Below are 17569 nucleotides of genomic sequence, written 5' to 3'. Positions count from 1 at the left end.
GCGGTGGTAATCGTAGTAGTAGCAACAGTACCGTCCCCGCCGCCCTCGTGGGCCGCGAGCGCCCTCCCTCGCTCTTGCCTGCTTGCTCTCCCGCCGCCGCCCTTCTCTCTGGGGGGAACGCGGCGGAGACGCTGGAGCGAAGTCGCCGGCGGGTGCCCACGGAGGGAGCTGCCGAACGGGAGAGGGGCGGGAAAGGCGAGAGGAAGGAAGGGGGAAGTGTGGAGAGGAGGAGCCGGGCGTGCGAAGAAGGAGAGAGAGACTGAGGGGCCGAGGGGAAGAAAGAAAGGAAAGCGGGGAACGCTCGCGGAAGCCCCGCTCTTCTCCCCCCCCGCCCCACCGCGTGCGGCCGCTCGGGCAGGAGCAGCGACGGCGGCGCTAACGGGGGGCTGCGGCAGGCGCTGCTGCTACGGCATCCGGGGCCCGGCCTACGAAGCCGGAGGTGGTGGGGGTAGCGAGAGGGATCGGCCTCCCGCTTCGGAAGAACCAAGCCAGGCTGCTGCGCAGGCACTGCGGCCCCGTTGTTGCTCTTAGCCGCCGCCGCCCCCTCGAGAGGGCAGGAAGTGACTCTAAAGCCGGGACTGGGCGGTGTGTCCCTGCGCGAAGCACCTGAAACCGCATATTTGTCAGCGGAAAGAGGGCGAAGACGCCGAGACCCGCCGAGACCTCCTTCCCCTGCTCGAAAAAGTGAAACGGCGGGGAAGGAAAGGGATAAAAAAAAGACCTCCCTTCCCTCCAGCCCCGCTTCTCTCTGGCCTCTCCTTTCGGTCGTGTCCCGCTGCCCTCGCCGAGGTTGGCCTTTTCCTCCTCGGCTTCGCTCTCCTTTTTTTTTTTTTTTTTTTTTTTTGAACTCGAGAAAACTTGGCTTGGATTTAAAGCGTCGCGGAGCGGCCAAAGGGATCCGCTTGTAGATGGAGGAAACCGGGACGGCCGAAGTGTAAGGTGAGCGAATCGTCGTCAAAAATCCGAATGTGAATGTGGAGCTGTTGGGTGGTTGGATGTTTATAGGAAAATTGCTTTGCGCGGGAGGGGGAAAAGTAATACCCCCCCCCTCCGAGATCCTGATCTGCTCCCTCGCATAATTGATTTTGCAATTCAAGTAGTGGAGTTCACTCCCCTAATCCTATGAAAAAGTTGCAATAGACGTCTCTGTCTCGCTACTTGTTCGTGGCCGAAGTGAAGTGAAAGAAAGCGGATTTGGTGTTGGGGGGCGGGGGCGGCGGAACGGGGCTAAAGCTTCTCAAACAGGAATTTCTTTGTTCCACAGTGGAAGGTAGTGTATTGCAATGGAACTGCTTGATTATGCATTGATGATTCAGTTGAAACTTATTTCTGAAAGGGTAACTTTTCCCCTTCATCTGTTGATATTATAGTCGAAATTCTTTTTCTTTGGTAGGTTAAAAAAGTTTAAGAGGTGTTGGGCAGGGAAGATCGAATTTCTCTATTTGGTAGTTAAGACTAAGACTGAAGTTAAGACTAAGACTATTACTATTCTTCTTTTCGTTACTAGTATCTTATCTTTTCCAACTTATTACTATAACCATGTTGCTTGTATCCTTCAATATGTTTTTAATTGTTTCCTGATATGATTTGATAACTTACTAGTAATCTTGAATATCACTAAGTCTTGTATTTTTTATTCTTGATGAATGTATTTTATTCACCTTATGTATACTGAGAGCATATGCACTAAAGGCAAATTCCTTGTGTGTCCAATCACACTTGGCCAATAAAGAATAAAGAATTCTTAAGTAAGTTTATACAGCTGTAAAGGCCTGATGAACTTATGAGAGTTTTACTTCCTCTTCCAAGTTCTGCAGTTTGAAGGTATTCGGTAGCTATTTCCAATTCCGATTGAACAACTTCTTTTTTGGGTAAATTAGTCGAAAACTTTTCAAGAGTCTATAAAAGTTGTAGTTCATCCACCAAATCTATAATAGCAACCTAAAAGAGGAAAACAATTTGCCCATATCATATTTATTGCTCTTTGGACTAGATATTTTCATTTGAGAACAATTAGGTAATTAGGAAACACATATGAAGGTAGTTTTAAAAGATTTTTAAAAGTTTTCATAAAACAAAAACCTTAGGTTTTTTTTGCTTGGAATTAAAATATCCCACTTGTAGAGTTACTTAATGTTGATTAGGCAAGAATTGAATGTTTTTATTTAAAGTGAATTGAGCAAAATTGTAAACTATATAACTGATAACTGTAAGTAAAGTATGTTTTGTCTTGTAAACACATGTTTTTATTTCTATAGTCTACATGCATAGAAAAGTAATTTTTTTCTACTCCAATTAGCTTTGTCGGAGTAAAATATATAAGCCCTTTTTACATCTGATAGCATGATCTGAGCAAAGATTACTTTGTCATCCAACAATATTCAATAAAATAGATGGCAATGAAATTTAACTTCCTTATATGGCTTAGTCATGAACTTGAAATAGAATACAGTACCTATAATCCTTTTACAGAAAAGGGTCATTTCAAAAGCAATATTATTTCCTAGCCTTGACTTTAAATGCTGAAGGGACAAAAATGTATAACTCTGAAAGTTACATATGTAAAACTTCACATTTGTATTTTGAGCTGTTGGAATCTTTTCCCACTCAAAAACCTAGAAAACATTAGCCACCTTTTTGAACATTGTGTGTCTTGATGCTTTTGTTTTTGGCTAATTCTGATGTCATAAAAATCCATTAGTTTAGTGTAAAATGATTTATTGAGATTCTTACTCCTGGCAAATCATCTGATCTATTAATTTTCTTTAGTTGACTTGTGTATTACATTGTTAATTGATCTTTTCAGAACTGCACTGGTGCTCTATTCCCTTTATTAATGTACAAAACCTTTAGTTTTGATCAAAAAATAATATATACAACATATTTTAGAAATTGTAATCAACATTTTACAATTGTAACCTGTTTGAATAAATACTTTTTTTGTCATAAAACGTTTGGGTGATTACAAACTGCTCTTCAGTTTATATTTTACAAGTGTATTGTTGACTATATAATATATTAATGCGCCTATTTTCATAAGACGATGTGCCACTGTATCAGCCTAAGTAGTAAGTAACAAGAGAAACTGAGGTGAATATAGCTTTTTGCAGACATTTTATTAATAAATCGAACGCAGAGTCTGTTACTTTAGAGACTTTCTGTTCTGCAAAAAAAAAAACAGCAAAAAGAGAATCTATGCAATTGGTGTAAATAGTGTGAATGGTCACAACAACATATCTGTAAAATATCACATTAGGGAAACTCAGCAGCTTCAGAATATTGAAGAAATTGTCACTTTTTCTATAACTCAGTTTTAAAAGGTGGTATTCAGAGCCTGTCTGCAATGCCCTTGGTAAAATAAGTAGAATAACCTAAACATGTGAATCCAGGCCTTTAATTGGACAATGCCCAGAGGGCCTATGAAGTCTATGTGCTTCTGCGTAAAGTTGTAATGTTTTCCTGGTAATTCATTCCTGTCAAGGCAAGCCTTTCTGCACCTTGCCAGCTGCATCCTTTGAAAGAAAAGTAAATAAATAAGTATAAAATTTATTAAGTAGTAGTGGGATTAAAATAAAAAATATACATGAATCTGGTAATAATTCAACTCTTCTTTAAAGAGATTGGTAAAAATTGTGCCTGGCTACTGAGATCTGTATGTACTACTGTCAATGTTGGAAGTACTGTTGTTTCAGTTGCCCATAAGGCAATGATTAGAAGGCACATTCAGTAAATTGGTATTTGAATCTGTTTCTACAGCTGCCACCAAAATATTTTGGTTCAGGCTTGTCCTGTGTTATTTGTGTATTTTTTCAGATACATCCTTTCAAACAGTAACAATGTTCTGCTTACAGCAAACTTAGTTGCTATATAAAGTGTGGATCTTCTCTGAGCGTTAGAATGTTTAATTGAGTCAGTAACCAGTTGCAGTTTTGATGAAGTGCTTTTGGAGTTATCATACATTAATTGACTATGATTTTGGGTGAAATACGCCACTTCTGCTTCCGGTTCTATCCCCCCCCCCCCCGCCCCAGTGTGTTCATGTTAAGTCTTAGAATTTTCTCAGGGTGAAATACAGGTGATCGCAAATTTGGTAAAGATAGAAGACATTATTTTATTTGTATGTTTTGGTGTGTCGCTTTGAATGCCAAATACATGTTGAATTGCAGATTGCTCAAACAATGGATTGGAAACAAATTTGTTTTTAGGCAAATAGAAATTGTTGTTTTCTTCATGTAAGAGATTTATGTAGCACAGACTTCCATTAGAACAGAAGGGAGGCAGTTTATACTGGTTTCCCTATTACATCCAGAGTCCCACTCATACCCTCTCCCTTCTAAAATAGAGGGGAGGGGTTGACAGAAAGAGCTGCAAGGGGAAGGAAAAGGTACATTCTGTAAGTCATCTGAGTCCTTGAATTACGACCACAATTGAGCCCAAAATTTATGTTGCTAAATGAAATATTTGTTAAGTGAGTCTGCTCCATTTTACGACTTTTCTTGCCACAGTTGTTAAGTGGATCATTGCATTTGTTAAATTAGTAACATGGTTGTTAAGGAATCTGGATTCCCCATTGACTTTGCTTATCAGAAGGTCACAAAAGCTGATCACGTGACCCTGGGACATGGCAACCATCATAAATATGCCAAGCATCTGAATGTTGATCATGTGATCATGGGGATGCTGTGAAAAATGGTTGTAAGTCACTTTTTTCAGTGCTGTTGTAACTCTCGGGTCACTAAATGAACTGTTGTAATCTGAGGACTATCTGTATAAAACCAATATGTTAAAATAATCAGGACTCAGTCTTTAGTTTTGTTATATTTATATTTTGCTGCTGGGATTCTTTAATAATGAGGGAGGCAAAAGGCAAATTATGGCCAGAAGTGACCTGTGTCGTTTTCAGTTACTTCCTCCTTTAATTTTATTGTAAATGTGTAGCAATAGCACTTAGACTTATATACTGCTTCACAGTGCTTTACAGTCTTCTCTAAGCAGTTTACACAGTCAGTATATTGCCCCCAACAATTCAAGTCCTCATTTTACTGACCTTGGCAAGGTGGAACGCTGAGTCAATCTTCAGCCGGTGAGATTAGTTATCATTTCAAGTGTCCAAAAAATGACTTAATTACGGGAATACAAATAATGCTTTTAGAAGCTGAGACTTTAAAATCTATTTAGCAACCATAAAGAAGCATATTTGGTAGCAGAGATATCACGCTGAAATGGTAAAATGAAATTAGTCCATGCCAAGAAGCCCTGGCAACTTGTTCTGCTTAAATTAGCAGAAAAGGAAAAACACACCCAATGAATGTTTTAATAATAGGTAACATGAGACAAAAGGAGTCCAGATAGAAATGATATAACTGGACCTAATGAAACCTGGAAAATATGTATGAAATTTTCAACGTACCATACATAAATTGGAGGAATGGAGCAAGTAATAGAAAAGAGGAAGGAGCTACATGGCCTAGCACAGATTGTAAACTATTCAAGTAATAAAAGAGGAAGTATTAAATATACAGTATTATATACTTATATGAACTCTATTAAACAAAATATTTGAAAAGAATCACATTCATAAATTTAGCTGATATTCATGAAGTCATTCCCTTGACTTATTTAGTGTGATTAAAATTATATAACTATCACAAAATCATGTTTTATTCCGTTAAAACATTTTTGTTTTAATGTTTTGACATTTTAAAAAGCAAACATGAAACTCAACACAATGCAAATACTATAGAACTTCTTCTTTCAGTATATTTTGTAGACTTTGAAAATGTGGGAGGGAAGAGAATTTGGCCATTTATGGTTTTTTTTTTTAAAATCATATTTGGGTTTTTTAGTCTGAATATGTTTATCAGTGTCTTTAGCGCTGCAAAATCAGTCTGAAAGAAAAGACAATTATATGCCCTGTTATTTCTCTGGATGAATCTCTTTGTCCTGAAGAGTGTGAATTGGACAGCAATGTTAGTGTGCTAATGCCTTTTATGTTTCCCTGAAAATAAGACAGGGTCTTATTTTCTTTTTACCCACAAAATATGGTTTGGGCCTTATTATCAGGGGAAGGCTTATTATTTTGGGGTTGCCTGGCGGCTGCTCTCGTGAGTAAGCTGCCAAAGAGCCGGCCACAGCCTCAAGGGCAAACGGCTGTGTTGCGCTGTCGCAGCAGCGCAGCACAGCAGCCATGAAGTGACTACACTCACGAGCAGCCACCCGGCAAACTCTCTTTCTAGCTGGGCATAGTGCCATTCACTGACCTAGGGGCATCGCCAAGCCATGGGAGCGCCTCTTCACTGCCGCCCTGCTCCTGTGACTTGGTGCCTTCGAAATGCCAGTGAATGGCACTCTGCCAGCAGCCAGCCCACAACCATAGAGTGTACGCCCAGAGCGGCCACTGCCAGAAGACTCGGTTTGGAAGCCCCTGAAAAAGCCATGCTGGGATGGTGGTGGCGGCAGTGGAGGTGCCATGAATCTGCAGGGAGAGCTGGGCCAGGGCACTGTGAGACCAGGAGGCGTGCGAGCGGGAGCAGAACAGCCACAACCCCTCTCTCCAGCCATGCAGAGCGCCATTCACTGGCATTTTGAAGGCACCAAGTCGCGGGAGTCGGGCGGCGGCGAACAGGCACTCCCATGGCTTGGCGATACCCCTAGGTCAGTGAATGGCACTGTGCCCAGTTGGAAAGGGGGTTTGCCGGGTGGCTGTTCGTGAGCGTGGTCACTTCATGGCTGCTACGCTGCGCTGCTGCAACACGCAACATAACTGTTCTCCCCTGAGGTTGTACCCGGCTCTTCGGGAACTCACTCATAAGAGAGCAGTCGCCCGGCAACCCCTCTCTCCAGGTGGGCACAGTGCTGTTCACCAACCTAGTGGTATCCCGAAGGTGCCAAGCAATGCGATCACTTTTGCCTCCCCCCCCAATTCCCGTGGCTTGGCACCTTCGGGATACCGCTAGGTTGGTGAGCAGCACTCTGCCTGGCTGGTGGTGGTGGGGTCGCAGGAGGCTTATTTGCAGGGGAGGGCTTATATTTTTGCCCACCAGAAAAATGTGGCATGGCTTTATTATCAGGACATGTCATATTTTGGGGGAAACACGGTAACAAATTTTATAAAGGTGTAAACTCAACTGCAATTCATTTTATAGCAATAGCAATAATAGCAATAACAGTAGACTTATATACCGCTTCATAGGGCTTTTAGCCCTCTCTAAGCGGTTTACAGAGTCAGCATATTGCCCCCAACAACAATCCGGGTCCTCATTTTACCCACCTCGGAAGGATGGAAGGCTGAGTCAACCCTGAGCCGGTGAGATTTGAACCGCTGAACTGCTGATCTAGCAGTCAGCCTGAAGTGCTGCATTTAACCACTGCGCCACCTTGGCTCAGGTGCATAGAGTGGTTATTTTATTACTAAACCATAACCACAGCTAAAACCACTAATATTAGATTTTCTGGACCAGTCATTGCTATTGGCTCAGCAAAGCAATGTGAAGGGCCAGCAGCTTCCAATGTGAGCTGAAGAACGTGCACCAGAAGCACTGCTGGAGAACAGGTCTGTGGGCTGCGTTGGAAGCTGCTGCCTCCTTGTGTTTTTTCAAGAGGCAAATGGACTTTCTGCGGTTTTTTTTTTTTAAGATGTTTTGCTTCTTACCCAAGGAAGTTCTTCAGTTCTGACTGGATGGTGGGGAATGGAAGGATTTATATTCCTTGCAGATAGCTGGTTATTTGCATTCTGGTCATTTGAATTCTGGTCATTTGCATCCACTCCCAAGGATAAAACACCCAGACACAAACTGAGTAAAGTGGTATATGCAGTACAATGCAGTGAGCCATATGCAGATCTGTACATTGGGGAAACAAAGCAACCACTTCATAAACACATGGCACAACATAGAAGAACTAACTCATCAGGACAAGATTCAGCAGTCTATCTGCACTTGAAAGACAAAGGCCACTCTTTTGAAGACAGCAAAGTCCACATTTTGGACAGAGAAGACTGCTGCTTTGAAATAGGGGTCAAAGAAGCCATCTATGTCAAAATTGAGCAGCCCTGCCTCAACAGAAAGGGAGGGATATAACATTATCTATCTCCAGTCTACAACAGTCTTTTCAACAGTTCCAAGAAGGCGCCACACTCATTTGCACCACTCCGGTGACCCTGATGACACAGATAAACCTCCAGGGGGCCTTAATTTGGCACAGGTGTCAAATTTGCGGTGTTATGTCATCACATAATGTTTTGTGTCGTTTTTCTCCTTTGCGGGGATGGGGGGGGGGCATGACATGCACATGTGATGCATTTGGCCCATGGAGCACCAGTTTGAATGCAAATGACCAGATGTCTGCAAGGAATATAAACCCTTCCATGCTCCAGCATCCAGTCAGAGCTGAACAAGCTAGTTGGATAAGAAGCGAAAGTCTTCAAAAGAAAAACCAGAAAGTTCAGTTGCTTCTTGAAAAAGCACCTTTGGGTAGCCCAAATTGGATAAGTGTTTTTTTTCATTGGTAACAACCCATCACCAATCACAGCATGGATATTTAAATTAATAAAGTGTTTTACTTTGGGTAAAATTGATTTTCTGGTAAGTGGTTTTGTGTAACGAAGGGAAAAGTTTGGAAAACCCTGACCTAAAGATGTCATCTTCCATCAGTTACTGACGCCTGCTGTCCTAACAACCACAATTGGAACTATTGGAACTGCTCTGGCTAAGCAATGTCCTGATATTTCACCTAATGAACTGCATTGCTTAACAATTGAAATCCAGTCCCAGTTATGATAGTTAAGTGAGGACTGCCTAAAGATTCGAGGATCAAATGCTAATAATGGCTTCTTTTGACTGATTTGGGAATAAAGTCTCTGCATCTTTTTGTTGACATTGTAATCCAGTCTTTTTTGACGGTGAGATTGGTAGCTTAACTATATAGTTATGATCTCTTTGCTTTTCAATGTCACTTTGGCAATTACAGCTAAATAGTATTTTATCGGTTTCAGTTGACATACTTATGGTTTATATTTCAGGCCACATATTTCAGACTTTATTTCTAGTTAAAGTACAATAGTAAGCAGACTTCATACGTAAGTGTAAGTGAACCTCAACAAAATCTCAATCATATATGAGATTGTTTGCAAACAAGTTCCAAATAGCAACAGTGTTGCCAGGTCATGATCCAAAGATTGTCAGCCAGCTCAGGTTCAGAGCAACTGAAATGTTGAGAGGCAGGAGATTCAGGGCTTTAGGAACATAGAAATACAGTAGAACGATGATTGTACCCAATTAAGAGTCAGGTGAGAGCCAATCAAAGCTAGGAATGCCATTTCCAGGTAGAGAGGTACATAGAGTATTTTCGCTTTTGCTTCGCTGAGATATAGAGCATGGTATGCTTTGAGGGTTGGGCAGTCAACCAACATCCTGGTTGTGAGAGGAGCAACTCTTGATTATTGCTGCTGAGGCCAGCCTCCATAGTTTCTTGTCTTCTGAAGTTGAAATCAGGAAGCCTGCTCTGATATATTCAGAGCAGACTTCCTGATTTCAGAGTCTTCCAGTTTGGGTTGGCCATGACAGTCATTATGCCTAATGTTTTTTAGAACGCTAATCATGCTTCTATTGGGAATCTTACAGTACAACATTTGGTTGTACTGTTACAACCATGATTGTAGTCAGGTGGTTGCTAGCGTACTGCTCAAAAGGCATCTGTGACAAAATAATTGAACAGTTTCAGAGGTGGCACTGAACAACTTCAAGAACGTAGTGATGGGAGACTGCAGCATCTGCATTGCTGTTGGTGTATGGATCGTTGGCGTTTTTTTAATTAATCAGGTCAGTAATTTGGGAGTTATTTGGGGTTCATATTCATTGGATAAAGGTAAAAGTTCCCCCACACATGTGTGCTAGTCGTTTTCCGGTTGTAGGGATGATGCTCATCTCTGTTTCTAAGCCAAAGAGCCAGCACTGTCCGAAGACATCTCTGTGGTCATATGGCCGCATGATTCAACGCTGAAGGAGCACGGAGCACTGATACCTTCTCACCAAAATGGTCTCAATTTTTCTACTTGCATTTTTCATGCTTTTGAACCGTGAGGTTGGCAGAAGCTGGGACAAGTAATGGGAGCTCATCCTGTTAGGTGGTGCTAGGGATTCGAACTGCTGACCTTCAGATCGACAAGCTCAGTGTCTTAGCCACTGAGGCGCCGCATCTGTACTTATATTCATAGATTGATACAATCTAATAAATGTATCTCAAAGCAACAAATGTTGCTTGTTTTCCTGATTTCAAGAAGAAAGACATTGACTTTGGGGCAGCCAGGTCCTCCTCAGCTGCTTTCTTCTTTTATTCCTTCCTTGGGCAGCCTCAGCCTCATGATTTCTCTCTTTTTTTGGTTAGTCCTCTTCTCACTGCTGCCGAAAAACCTGATGCAGCCTTAGAAGCAGTGACTGCCAGAGATCACGACAGCGGGTTCATGTTCTAAGCAATGTGGAGCTGAGCATGCAATAACTTGGAGTACAGCTGAGAAGACTCTGTTGTTGAAAACTTACTGGTCAGGGCAAGATAATAGGTCTTGGTTTTTCAATGTTTGAGTGTTTCCTCTAGCTCTGCTTGCTCATAATTGTGAACTGAGGTCTGGAGCATTGCTGGGCAGTTTTGAGCTGTGAGTTTGAGATTCTGAACTAAGACATCCTTATAATGAGAAAATATGGTAACAAAAAGGTCTTTTCTTTTCATATATCATGAAATATTTTTCTAGTATAGCTAGAGGATTTATTAATTTCTCCCCAGTGACAGAAGTGCTCAAATCTAATATAACTCAATGGCAGCATTTAAGTACTTAATGGTAAGTGCTTTAATGTTGCCTTAAGTGCCAGATTCCATATCTGGCCTAATTCTGTGGGTTGGCTTTCTGTTGTTACGGCCTGAGGGCAGGGAGAAGCTGTTTTATTATAAGGCCAATGTTTTGTTGTCTGACCTCGTTCTTCATGACTGATTTACGTTAGTTAGGAAAGAATGACTGAATTAGGTACAGTGATGTATGCATTGTTGCATAAGTTGGTACTGAAGACCTTCCAAAAGAGGGAGCTCTGCCAGATAAAACCTAACTCCGGATAAAGGTAAAGGTTCCCCTTGTACATATGTTCTAGTCGTTCCCGACTCTAGGGGGTGGTGCTCATCTCCTTTTCAATGCCAAAGAGCCAGCGCTGTCCGAAGACTTCTCCATGGTCTTGTGGCTGGCATGACTAAATGCTGAAGGCACACAGAACGCAGTTACCTTCCCACTAAAGGTGGTCCCTATTTTTCTACTTGCATTTTTACATGCTTTCGAACTGCCAAGTTGGCAGAAGCTGGACTAAGTAATGGGAGCACTAGGGATTTGAACCGCTGATCTGCAGACCTTTCGATCGACAACCTCAGCGTCTTAGCCACTGAGCCACCTTTTTACTCTGGATACTACTCAGCAATCTATAACATTTGAATAAAAGGTAATAGTTCAGTTCCGGATTGTAGAGCTATTTTAATATGAGTTCAAATGTGATTTAGGAACTGAAATCACCTCAGTTATTGTTGTGGTCTTTATTGGAAAATGAGCAGAGAATACAATCCTTATTCTTAGTCTCTCAACAGCTTCTTGTTACTATTAAATATATAATATTAAAGCTTATCTCAAACACCCATGGCCAAAGCATTTCTTTCATTTTCTCTCTAATAGTAAAGTCAACAAGTGTTACAAAATGCATGCATGCTATCCATTCATATAATTGCCAGGGATAAAGTTCAAATTGTAGGCAATTTTATTTTTTAATTGTTAATACTTTTCACATCTGATGGATACGTCTAAGCACACTTAAATTGCAATTAAGTTTGCTATTCATTTTGGTTTAAATTAGGTACATCAAGCTGGAATGACATTTTTTCTTACATGACTCTTAATGTACAAGAATAGTCAAAAAGTTCTTATATTTCTGATTCTGTCTATTGCATTTAATTTTATACAGAAATATTGAGATGTTTTTCTGCTGAATCAGATTCAGGTAACTTATTTTTAAATAAATTTTTCAATTTGTGTAATATAAATGTATGGAAATTACATTTCCTTTTAAAAATTTTAATAGATATATAGAAGCACAATCCAGAAAAAGCAGAAAAAAGTAAACATACAAAAGACACTTATAAGCTATGTAAAACTGAGTAAAATTTTTAAAGTAACATAAGGTTAGTTCTGTATGTAAAAGTGATCAAAACCATTATTAAAATAGGTGATGATTTAATAATTAATAAAGCTAAGCAATATAATAGCAATAGCATTTAGACTTATATATTGTTTCATAGTGCTTTACAGTCCTCTCTAAGCGGTTTACAGAGTCAGCATATTGCCTCTAACAATCTGGATCCTCATTTTACCCAACTCTGAAGGATGGAAGGCTGAGTCTACCTTGAGCCTGGTGAGATTTGAACTACCAAATTGCAGGCAGCCAGCAGTCATCTGAAGTAGCCTGCTGTACTGCATTCTAACCACTGCGCCACCACAGCATACCAGACATAAAAATCAGATTAGAATAAAAATTAACATAAGTTCTATCTGCTCTAAAATATTCTATCCTTGCTTTATTAAATCAAAAGTGAGTTTGCTAAAGTCTTACATAACAGAACCTATATGTACAATAATAATACATGGATTATTATTGTACATAATTATTATCCCAAGCTGAGTGAAAATATTTATCAGGCTTATTTTTCAAATACAAAGTTATTTTTGACAGTGATGAATATTTCTATAACTTTGTTTGCCATTATTCTAAAGCTGATTATATGTGATTTCTATGAAGTGTCCTGGGAGTTGGTATACTTTTCAGGAATATAAGATTTTGTGATATTTAATAGAAAAATATATAGTCTTTGGACTATAATAAATATTATGATTTTTAAAAATATATTTTGATTATAATTTTTAATACAGTAAAAAAGTAAAAAAGAATACAGAAAAGAATTAAAAGGAAAAAATACAGAATTATAACTTCTCTGTATTGAGTAATTTTAATCTTAATCTTTTCTCCATCCATTTCATCATTTTTTAGCACCAAATTCCAAAATAATCAATTTGATCTTCTTTCAACAAAAAGTCCACATAAGGTTTCCAATTTTTCAAAAACATTCTTTGTTGTCTTTTCTTTAAGTTCAGTTCATTTTAAAATCCAATCTTCTACTAGAAGTATTCCAAATTTTTATATATAATAATCTCATTTCAGGTACCATTTACAATATTTCTTTTCTAATTCCTTACCCATAAAACCCAATGGGAATAAATATGGCTTTGTTATTGACAATATCTCTTGACATAATTTTATGAATTTGCATCTAATTTTTTTAAAAAAATTTCACGAGTTCACTGTTCACAACCAAAATTTTCTTTGAATATGTAAGGCAGTTTTAGCCACTGTTACATTGTACATTTTTTTTGTGAAGGTTCTCTCTTAATGTAAATTTAATACCTGTGGGTATGTCATAAATATTACAGTTGTCCAGAATGAATTTCAATCTTCTTCAATTTCCTTTCCCGCCCTTAAGTTCCCTTGTTCTTTGCTGTATGTAATAAAGATTAAAATTTGGAGTGAAGCATTGGAACTTACTCTGAAAGGGAAGTCATGCCAGAAGAATGTAAAATGAAGGTGCCATTTAGCTACTTGCTGGTAAATTAGCAGCAAGTGTAAAGTAGCTGGTGATTACCTCTCTAGAGTATGCAAACAGGTATAGCAGAGTTGTAGGAGGAAGGTCTGGAAATCCCACGCAGATCAGTGGGTCCAAGCACATATTTTACTTTACTTTGTATTACAATTTTTTTTTCAATCCTTCTCTATATTCTATGTGCATTTGGTTTTTGGGAAAGCTAAAGAAATAGCCCATTTGCTGCCTACTTTGGTACCAGCTATGTGTTTCCTGCTGAATAGTTACCATATTTTTCGAGTATAAGACGCAACAAAATTTTGAAGAGGCAAATTAAAAAAAAAAAGGTTTTGCACTCTGCAGACCTCATTAAAATGGGCCCATTTTTTTCCCAAAAAAGGGCATGAATAGCCTTTAGGAGGCTTGTAGGGTGCTCCTGGGGTGTGTCCTCCCAAATGAGCAAAAAATGGTCCATTTTTTTTTTGCAAAGAAGGGCCTGTTTTTGTCAACAAAAGAGCATGCATAGCCTTTAGGAAGCTTATAGAGTGCTCCTGGGGGCTGGGGGGGGGGAATTGAGCAAAACATGCCCCATTTTTCACTCATTTCTGCCCTCCCCAGTCCCCAGGAGCACTCTGGAAACCTCCTAAAGGCTATGCACGGCCATTTTGGTGAAGGGGATGGGGTTTCGGGAGGCCAAAATTCAGTATATGATGCACCCAGATTTTCAGCCTCCTTTTTGAGGGAAAAAGGTGTGTCTTATACTCCAAAAATACGGTATGTCCTTTCTGAAGGGTGCATGGAAGAATTAAGCTTCAATGCTGGCATTTATAACATACTGTAGCCACATGAAGTTAGACAACAACAACAATGAACAAACAACCCCCTTCCCCAAAAGAGTTTCTTTAAAATGAAGCAAAGCTCTATCATACAGTTACGTGTTATGCACAACCAAAATATGTTTCTCTTACAGAGTTCACAGATACCTTAAATTTGTTAGGGCAATGTTGAAAAAATAAACTATGTAAAGCACCCCAACTGGGGAGGATTCATATTGTTATTTAGTACAGTAGATGAGACACAGTATATGAATCTATGAATCTATTTTTCAAGTTGGAAAATATTGTAATTGGAGGAAAAACATTTCTCTGAGAACCTATTTCCATCATAATTGTATTAGTTTGCATATAAATGCATTCATATTTTTTAAAATCACAAAACTTTGGTGTGTTTATGTATAACTGTATGGAAATTCAATTAAAGACTGCTTTAAAACTATTAATAATACTTATGGTACAGTTACTGTGAGAAATATTCCATCCAGCAGACTCTTGTAATATTCCTCGACAGTACTCTTTTCTACAGCTTTATATTGTCATATAAAAGAGTTTAGCTTTTAATAAGAGCTTTGTTTTCAAATGACAATTTAAATGTAAAAAAAGATAAAAGCATAAATTGAATTAGTAATTAGTCTGCGTCCCTACAAAGAATCAATAAGCATATGGGAATGGGAAAAATAACAGTTGTATTCAAGTGGAAGGTATCCAGTATTTGAGTTATCTAGTAGAGAAGAGTTACATTAGATGCAAAATCATATTTCCCCCTCCCCCAATATCAACAGTGGTCCTGAACCCCCCTGGGTCAAAAATGCCTCCTTTTGTAAAATGTTGCCGTCCCTCCACATGTTATTGTGATCTGGGTGCTTGACAATCTGTTTTCTCTTACTACCACAGTCCCAAATGTCCACAATTTGCAAAAAAATTTTTGCCAGCTTTCCCAGAAAGTCAGTGGGGAAACTGGCTGGGAAATTTGAAAGCTGTTGTTGCTTGCTGAGGGATTTCCCTCCCGTCCACTTGTGGGGGAGGGGGCAGCATGAAAATCCTTTGGCAGGCTGCAAAAATGAAACTCAGATCTTATCAATCTTGGCTTTGTTTCTTCAGCCCACTGTAGCATTCCCTTCCACACCCGGAGGAGAAAGAAACCTCCTTTAAAAGCCTGCAGAAACAGAAGTCAGATCTCAATATTCTGAGCCCTGTTTTTGCAGGCCTTGGAGTTCCCCTTCATGCATGGAAGTGAAAGGAGCTCTTGTAGCGGACTGCAGAAATGAAGCTTGGATCCCCAAAATCTGAGCTGTTTTCTGTAGCCCACCACAGGAACTCTCATTCTCACACAGAGGCAAAACTGCCTGCTTTCCTTCGGCAGACAGCTCTTTCACGCCATTGGCTTAATGACTGTGGAGTTGTGTAATGACCACAGTTGGGAGAGCCAAGATTGTAGTTGTTGAGTGAACAACTACAGTCACATGGATGTCTCCCTTAACACTTCTGCTTGGCTTATATTCTGCCCTCCAGTTCTGGTTGTAAGGATTACCTATATGTGCTGTTTTTCTAAACTGTTAAGTGTATCGGCAATTTTTTTGTGCTATAACAGTACAGTTTTAATTATGTAATTGAGTCACTTCAGGTTTTTAGTTATTGAAGCAATAGTAAATGGCTGTCTGAATAGATGTGCACATTTATATCATTCTCTGCTTTTATATTTACATCAGAATATTACAATAACTTACATTTGGATAAGATTCCCATCTGATTAAAGACATTACATGACTCACTAGGCTACAATACTTATGCAGTCATAAGTGTTCATTTTTGCAGGGTGTAAGACATGGGTATCAAACTCGATTATGTCATGTGACATGACTTTTTTTCTTTTGCGGAGTCGGGTGGATGTGGCTTGTGCATAATGAAAGTTGGTGGCAATGCAAGTTTCTTCCAGTTTTGAGCAGGAAACAAACATAAGACAAAAGTTCTGTTGTGATTTGGTTAGGCTTACCTTGTTTCCCTGAAAATAAGACCTCCCCGGATAATAAGCCCAATTGGGCATTTGCACGCATGCGCTAAAATAAGCCCTCCCCAAAAATATTGTAACACAGCAGCAGCCATGAGGTGACCACGCTCGCTGCCTCCTGCGCCTCAAAAATAATAAGACCTCCCCAAAAATAAGTCCAAATGCTTATTTTGGGAGTAAAAAGAAAATAAGACTGTCTTATTTTTGGGGAAACACAGTACCATACTATAGAAATTATACAATGATCCCTTCAGCTAAAATTTTTGGTTCATTGAAAAATGCACGCTCGACAAAAGTGTGCCGATGAAACCGCGGTGAGAAAACCGCAAGGTCGAAATCGCACTGATGAATGGGCGCAGAAGCGCGCCAACAAAAGTGCGCCTTCAACAAACAACTAATAACAACTTAATAACCCTAAACTTAACCCTAAACCTAACCCTTACCTTAACTTGAATTGCGCTTTTGTGGGTGCGGTTTTGTCGGTGCACTATTGTGGGTGCGTTTATGATGTTGCGGTTTTCTCGCCACGGTTTTGTCAGCGCGCTTTTGTCTTGCGCGCATTTGTCGGGTCACAACATTTTTCACTTAAGGAAAAAAATTACTTTCCTTTAGTAATGGAATTATAGATCTGTTTTTGTTCTTGGCTATTAACATTTTGAAAGTGTATTGTCCTTGCACACTGACAGTTGTACTGCCTACTCATCCTATTTTAAAGTGTTAATTGTTGTGAACGATTAAGAGCTGTGATAGTTAGCATTTACAAATTAAACAAAATTAGATGTTTCAGTGGTTCTTTAATGACTGATTATGCATTAACACATTAAATGCAGGTTGATACAGATAATAAAATTGAATTCACTGACAATTGATTTTTCATTATTTAAATAATTATATTGAAGTTAGAGAAATTTTATTCTAAATACCTATATCTAGATTTGAGCTAAATTCAGATTTGTAAAACATGGGAATTGAAGTTAATTCATTCAGATTTTTATAGCAATACATCAAAATTGCAACATAAATTTTGGAATATTCTACAAATGTTAATCTCTAGCTTCATGGATTTAGCGAT

At 39.4% G+C, this 17569-nt stretch overlaps 1 protein-coding gene across 3 annotated transcripts in view; it reads left to right on the top strand.

Moving 5' to 3' along the window:
* Positions 1-222: 222 nt before the first annotated feature.
* Positions 223-17569, top strand: part of LOC116505685 (erbin-like) — a 92470-nt gene continuing 75123 nt past the window's right edge. The window contains exon 1 of one of the 3 annotated variants that reach the window (XM_032213034.1): positions 223-939. The gene's annotated coding sequence lies outside the window, so the exon portion shown is untranslated. The remainder of the gene's footprint in view (positions 940-17569) is intronic. The other 2 variants (XM_032213033.1, XM_032213035.1) reach the window with 2 other exon arrangements.

The sequence above is a fragment of the Thamnophis elegans genome, chromosome 3 (assembly GCF_009769535.1).
Source record: "Thamnophis elegans isolate rThaEle1 chromosome 3, rThaEle1.pri, whole genome shotgun sequence".
NCBI lineage: Eukaryota > Metazoa > Chordata > Lepidosauria > Squamata > Colubridae > Thamnophis > Thamnophis elegans.
The sequence above is the reverse complement of the archived record's forward strand: the minus strand, read 5'-3'. Positions and strand labels throughout refer to the sequence as shown.